An 8,252-nucleotide genomic window follows, 5' to 3' on the forward strand; every position below is an offset into this window, starting at 1 on the left:
TCTCAATTATTTCTCATATATATATATATATATATATATATATATATATATATAGAGAGAGAGAGAGAGAGAGAGTATCGTGGAAGAGTCGGTCGTGCAATCTTAAAATACAAAATCTGTTTAATTCACTCCCATTTACTTATTCGGATTTCAAAATTATAACAGAACAACGACAATTTAGCCATTTGACACTCCAATATAACTAAGACTATGTCACTGACGAAGATTTTGACACTTCAACACAGTATCAGAATGAATCCACTCGCAAGACAAGTAGAACCGCTGTTTAAAAGTCTGGAATCAGTTGTATTTACACACACGCATCTGAGTGTACGTGTACGTGATTGATTGCGTCATAGCAACAATGTAAGGGAGATAACTGTATACAGATTTGACAAAAACCCACGCAAAAACAGAAAAAAAGTATAACAAAACAATTACCCCCACCTACCCTACAAAACTTACAATTAAAAAAAACCCACTTCAATTATCTCAAGCGAAGTGGGTAGGGTTAGTATATATATATATATATATATATATCTTTGTGTATTAGTAGTTTGGTCGGAAGACAATCATTAATGTAGTTTGAATAGACCGTAAGAGTCGGATTGTTTGGTGCAGTAAGCCGAGGGGTCAATTAGCAGAAAACCAGAACCCCACAAATGACAAAAGAAACACCGAACGAAGAAGATACATTTCTACAACAACAACAACAATTAACTAGGATTAAACAAGCGTGAAAGACTTGATAAAAGGAAGAAGTGAAATTATAAATAAAAAGGGGGCGGTGCTCGTTAGGAGTTTTGTTAACTTTTAACGCTATCACCACCGCCGCCGCCACTACCATCAAATGTAGGAGGTTGAAGGCTATGTGCGTATATGTATGTATTTATGTATATGTGTGCGTGTGTGTGTTTGTGTAAGTTGTATTAACGGATAGTTTGAGATTGCAAACGATCACTTAGTCAAAAGTAATTAATCAGTCTTGAACGAAGCTTAAGAAATCGATGTTTACCGTTCAAACCATACAAATCAACACACACACACACTACAGCGATGTTTTAACATGGCACTATGTGCGTAAATGCTAAGGTAAGCGTTTTTGTTACTTTCAAATGAAAAGGGGTCGGGTTCGTATCCTTCGTATTCCTCTAATTTTTCTTTCTTTCATTTTTGTCTTTTTCTTCTGGGTGCGCTGCTTCAGCCTCCAATTCTTCTTCTTCTTCTTCACCACAACCTCTGAGTAAAACCATTCCGTTTCCCACCCGCTTTAGCTATTGTATTAGATTTCTTTTCCCTCATTTCCTTTTCCTTGTTTCCTCCCCCACAATTTTCTTGTCTTTCTCGTTCTATAATTCGTATATACTGGCTTGCTCCAGTAGGTTCCGCTGAACCTTCTTGTGTGCGACCAGTTGCTGTAATAAAAAAAATTTTTTAAATTCCCCACAAATAGTTTCAATACAGTTTTAATAGAAAGATTTGGGAAAATTAGAAGAAAGTTCTCAAGTAATTTTCTTTCGTATAAATAAATGTTCATGTTAATTTAAGAATTTGCCAGTGAAATCTTTTTAAACGACTCTATTCCAAAAGACCTACATGTTTATATGCTGTATATGAAAATAAAACATATTCTAATAATTTATAAGGAATCTGGGGGGTGTTTGGGTGAGAACAAGTCTCTCACACATTCTTTTTTTTAACTTTTATTTTTGATAAAAGCGTTACTGACCTCTGCCATGTAGGGATCTTTGGCGCTGTAAACTAGAGGTCGAAACACACTTAGACACTTGCTTCCAATGGATTTAATTTTACTACAACAAATTAACATCACAGATTCAGAACTTCATACTTATAAAGAAACGGAAAGCAGGAAGTCAGAGCATTTATGCTTTTGCTAAGATGGTTCAAAATATAATAGAAAAAGGCTGATGAGTCTGTGAAGTGGAATCAGGTCACAGACGGAACTCACAATAAAATGACTGCTTTTTATACATGAAATATAATAGTTGCAGATAGAACAATACTTTTGAGGAATGATGTTAAAACACGTTTATGTGTATGTATTGTCTTTCTATATTTATGTATAAATATGTCTGTGTATGTAAGTATATGTGTGCGTATGCATGAATGAATATATCTGTATGTGTATGCATGTATATATATATGTATATGTATGTATATATGTGTATGTATGTATATATGTGTATATATATATGTATGTATATATATATGTATGTATATATATATGTATATGTATGTATGTATGTGTGTATATATATATATGTATGTGTGTGCATACATATATATGTATATATATGTATATATGTGAGAGAAAGAAAGAGAGAGAGAGATAGCTAAATAGATACAATCATACATACACACATAATATAGGTATGTGAATCAATAGGTAATCACCTCTACCCTCAACCCCTGTAACCCCCCCATTACTATCCTATCTTTAATCATTCCTCGCTCTCCCTGAACTCTCTTTCAACCTCTACCCAACCATTCCTCCTGTGCCTCTGTTCCGAGAGTCTACGCTAACACCTCATTACCACATCGCAGCGTTCTGAGTCCTTCCTTCATGGCATGTAGCTTACAACATCTCCTTCAATTGAATGGGGTTACAGTAGAGAGGGAGGTTGCTTTATACTAGGGAACCTCTCTTCCTCTCTCTCTCTCTCTCTCTCTCTCTCTCACACATACACACAGAGACCCCCATCCACCCACCATATATAATATATATAAGTGTGAGAGTGTGTGTATATTTTCTTGGTCATCTATCAGTCTCATGCTACCAACACAACCAGCATCAATATCAGAAGAATACAACCACTGCCATTACTTACTCAGAAACTCCTTAATGGCCAACAACAACAGCAACAATATTATGAACAAGATAAGTAACTCCATTTAAAATAAAAAAAAACCCCCAGAAAAATAGTAGATAATATGGTACCCTTGTATACTTTAAACTTTGAATGAAATGTCTTTGATCTTGGATCAATGAAGATCGAATTGCAACCAATCAGCAACCACATTACAATAAACAAGAATAGTACGATCACTGCCACCAACCATAGTACTCCCACCATTTTCATCATCACCAACATGAAAACCAATAAAACCAACAACAACACCAGCAACAACCCACCAACTTTTGAATAACCGACTGGCTAGCAACAACAATAATAGTATCAGCATGATAATGTCTGAAGCTACATATGTTGTATGTCGACATAACGTGTGTGTGTAGTTTTATGGCTCTAGATGGAGGGTAATCTTTCAATTAACTGTAATCATACAGTACTTCTACCCACCTCACTCCTTCACCTATTTATCTTCTCATTACCATTCTTACATCTATAGGAATAAGACAACAACTTTCTGTTTTCACAAAACAGTTCTTTTCTAATACTGCTTTTGTTTTTACTACATATTTGTTGTTGATAATGTTGTTTATCAGTACTATTGAATTTATCCATTTAGTTTTTATGTGGAACCAAAGGTAGTAATGAAATAAGGAACTGCAAAAAGGATTTCACCGCATATTAAAACTTGATGTTTTAAAAAGATTTTGATGTGGGAGAAAACCATCAGCCATACTGCCCTTTCGTTACCGTATTTATTTTGAGATGCTCTGTGTTTCTTTCAATTATTTTAAATATAACAAAGAATTAAGTAAAATAACTTAGTTATCATTAAGCTAGTATTAGGAACATAAATTGTGACTAAACTCTGGCTCTGAGTACAAATGTCTTTGTTTTCATAGGTTTTGAATTAAAATCTTCCACCAAACCTTTGTCACAGTTTATGTTCCTGTCACTAACTTAATGATAACTAAGTTATTTTACTAAATTCTTTGTTATATTTAAAGCAATTGAAAGAAACACAGAGCATCTCAAAATAAATACAGTAACGAAAGGGTTAAGTGAGGAATTTTCGATATGAGTTTTGTAAGCCAAGTACAGTGAAAGGCTTTATTGGTGTTGAGAGAAACACGGTTACTTTCAATGAACTCATCTAAAGTGAGAGCTCACCGGTGTCTGATGTAAGAGAGTCGGTGTTCAGTGGATCTTGCTGTGTGGAAGCTGTACTGATGGTAACTAAGAACAGAGAGAGAAATTAAAGTTCATGGAGAACATCATTGTTAGTGGATATTTCTATTATCTTGGAGGTGTTAGAAGTGGGTGCAATGGGGCAATATTTGACTGGATTTGAGAAATTACCTTTTTTGAAACAGGACACACTGAGATGTGTTTCAAGATATCAGTGTGTATCCCTGTAGAGAGTGAAAGAATAAAGAGTTTGTTGGATATAAAGAGCATATTTCTGGGGTTCAGTGTGTATGGGTACTAGAAGGGACACTGTCAGGGCTGGTGGGTTTGTTCCACACTGGGTAGTGTGTGTTAAATGTGTTTGCTTTTTAAATGGGAAGAGCATCGTTTAATGGGGATGTGAGAGCCATTTGTAGCAGGTCACGTGACCACACAGAGGCTCCTTGGTGTGTGTGTGTGTTCGTGTTCATGCATGTGTGTATTTAGGTCACTAAACTTTTCACATATAAACTAGATAAACATGGTGTAAATTTTATTTTCTATTTCCTGTAGACACACACACCAAACATGCACACATATGTGCACACACAGACACACACACGCCTGTTTGTAGACAGTCTACTCCTCTTTCGTAAAGAATGTAGACATTTATGTGTATTTGTGCATGAAAGACACAAATACAATATACACACAAATACAATATACACACATATACACACATATACACATACCTATATATATTTGTAGGTTTAGAAAGAAGGCTTTGTATATGCTTCCGACCTCATCTGGGCTGTTTACAAACCTACAAGAAAATGTAAGTTTCTATAGATTTATTCATATATATATATATATATATATATATATATATATATATATATATATATATATATATATATATATATATATATATATACATATGTGTGTTCATATGATTACCTGAAATACATCTGTGTATAAACAATATATATATAAAAGAAAGTATAAATAGAGTCAAAATGAAGAGGGGTACAATTCAACAGCCATTTAATGACCACTATACAAGTCTCATTTTTCACACATGAAGAATGTCTAAGCCTAGAATTGGTGGTAAACCATAATACTGCTGGGTATCTGGTAATTCTAAGAGTGAATGGGCTCTATTTTGTACTCTAATATGTTCTTCATGGAATACACTTCAAATATATATATTTCCAGCCATCTGGTTTGCCAGTCCTCAGTCAAATCGTCCAGCCCATGCTAGCATGGAAAGCGGACGTTAAACGATGACGATGATGATATGTATATATATATATATATATGTATATATATTAACAATATTAATGATAGGAGTTACTACAATGTTGCAAGGCATTACCTTAAATTCTTTCCTTTATACACCATCTTATATGGACCAACACATGTTTCTGAGAGCAACCGGTAATCGTTTTGGTGTAATCCCTTACTTTTTACACACACACACACACACACACACACACACACACACACACACACACACACACACACATATGTATATGTATGTTTGTTCAGTTTTATTTCAAGATTTCTTGCCAATAGAGAAAGAGCTGGTTTCTAACCTAGATTCAAAGCTTTTCCATTGGAATATCAACAACAGGGTATTTTTGTTTGTTTGTATGTATGTATGTATGTATGTATGTATGTATGTATGTATTTTTGTATGTATGTATGAATATGGGCAGATTTTAATGTTTTATGTATGTATCCTCATGCATATAGCTACATATCTAGACATGCTCATATATATGTATTCAAATGATAAACTTTTGGGAAGTTTTACAGATTTTTACAGTTCCAGTGATGGTTTGGATCTGTAGTCTTCGAATTAGCTTTCTCCTTTCTGGTTTTGAGAAGCCTAATTTCTCAAGATTAGTATTTAGGCAGTGTGTTACATATCCCAGGACCCCAATAATTACAGGTATAAACCTGAACTTGTAATCTGGATAGAGTAAGTACAGATTTCTCGATAGTTCTGCATATATATATGTATGTATGTATATATATATGTATGTATGTCTTTAGCAATGGACCTCATTGATCTTCTGAGGCTTCCATCGATAATGTTTTGAACATGTCGTATAAATTCCGGTGTCCTTTTAGTGTTTGAGCATGGTGAATATTTTTTTCTCTTTGATAAAGGTGAAACATTATCATTACATGCTTCCATTTCCAATCAAACTTTGTGTACAAATGATCTTGCAACATGTAGAAAGATGCTAATTTCTAAATCACGGTGGTTTGCATGTATAGCCAGTATGACTGTATGTCTTTTCATTTCTTGAGTTAGCATGATATCTAGAAAGGGGTATCTGAAAAAAGAAAAAAAATGATATAGTAATTAATTTGAAGGTGTAGTGAACTAAAAACGAAATGTCATCAAATACCCCGTGCACCCTGTCTGTGTGTGTATATATATATGTAGAGAGAGAGAGAGTAGCTGTGTGGTAAATAGCTTGCTTACTAACCACATGGTTTCAGGTTCAGTCCCACTGCATGACACCTTAGGCAAGTGTCTTCTACCATAGCCTCAGGCTGACCAAAATCTTGTGAGTGGATTTGGTAGATGGAAACTGAAAGAAGCCCATAGTATATATATGTATATATGTATACGTTTGTGCGTCTGTGTTTGTCCCCCCCCCCCACCATCGACTGACAACCGATGTTGGTGTTTCTACATCCCCCGTAACTTAGCGGTTTGGCAAAACAGACTGATAGAAAAAGTTCTAGGCTTACAGAGAATAAGTCCGGCGGTCAATTTGCTTGACTACAAGCGGTGCTCCAGCATGGCTGCAGTCAAATGACTGAAACAAATAAAAGAGTAAAAGAAATTATATATAAATAGGTTTAGGAGTGGCTGTGTGGTAAGTAGCTTGCTTACGAACCACATGGTTCCGGGTTCAGTCCCACTACGTGGCACCTTGGACAAGTGTCTTCTACTATAGCCTCGGGCTGACCAAAGCCTTGTGAGTGGATTTGGTAGACGGAAACTGAAAGAAGCCTGTCGTATATATGTATATATATATATATATATATATATATATATATATATATATATATATATATATATATATATATATATATGTGTGTGTGTGTGTATATGTTTGTGTGTCTGTGTTTGTCCACCCCACCCCCAACATCACTTGACAACCGATATTGGTGTGTCTACGTCCCCTGTAACTTAGAGGTTCGGCAAAACAGACTGATAGAATAAGTACTAGGCTTACAAAGAATAAGTCCTGAGGTCGATTTGCTCGACTAAAGGCGGTGCTCCAGCATGGCCGCAGTCAAATGACTGAAACAAGTAAAAGAGTAAAAGAGAGAAAATTAGAAATATTTATTCATGTTTTGAGTTTTATTTTCCCTGCTTGCTTTGCCAGACCTCTCTGTGTGTGCGTGCATAAATACACACACACACACGCACGCACGCACGCACGCACTCACATACAGACACACATGCACAAATGTATTTAGGTTAAATATTTTATATATGTATTCATCTATATAGGTGTATATATCATCATCATTTAATATTTGTTTTCCAGGCTATATATATGGCGGATGTTAAATGATGATGATGATATATACATACATACATATATATAAATGAACATGTATGTGTCTGTGTGTGAAATATTTTCTAAAACTAAGCAGTTATTAATACAAATTTTTTTCCACAAATTCAACTCACAGCCTGGTTTTATTAATTTACTCAAATACTTCAACATTATTTCATAAACTCTCATACTTCCACCTTTCACAATTTCCATATATCTTACCTCTAACTTTCACACAGATAAAGAAAAAAAAAGAAAATGGAGGAATTTCTACACTGGTGACTTCCCCACCTATTTTCAGGTGTCACACTCATTGCAAACACTTTAATTTTATCACCAAACTATTGTTCGATGATAGAACCTTGTACTTTTGCTTTTTGTTTTACAGATGTTTATTTAAAGATAATATATATATACATATGTACATACACACACACACACTCACATATATATATATATATACACATATATATTTTATATATATATATTATATATGTATATAATATATATATATATATTGTGTGTGTGTGTATGCTTCTAAAGCTGAACATTAGAAGCATCAGTTGTGGTGTGCAAGAGAGACGATTGCACTGGTATGGACATGTAGTGAGAATGGATGAGGATA

General features: G+C 34.5%; 1 protein-coding gene across 1 annotated transcript in view; it reads left to right on the forward strand.

Annotated features, from left to right (window-relative positions):
* Positions 1–4,736: 4,736 nt before the first annotated feature.
* Positions 4,737–8,252, forward strand: part of LOC106869935 (ras-related protein Rab-5A) — a gene marked incomplete at its 3' end in the record, with an annotated part of 27,859 nt that continues 24,343 nt past the window's right edge. The window contains exon 1 of the mRNA XM_014915870.2: positions 4,737–4,872. The remainder of the gene's footprint in view (positions 4,873–8,252) is intronic.

The sequence above is a fragment of the Octopus bimaculoides genome, chromosome 10 (assembly GCF_001194135.2).
Source record: "Octopus bimaculoides isolate UCB-OBI-ISO-001 chromosome 10, ASM119413v2, whole genome shotgun sequence".
Classification (NCBI taxonomy): domain Eukaryota; kingdom Metazoa; phylum Mollusca; class Cephalopoda; order Octopoda; family Octopodidae; genus Octopus; species Octopus bimaculoides.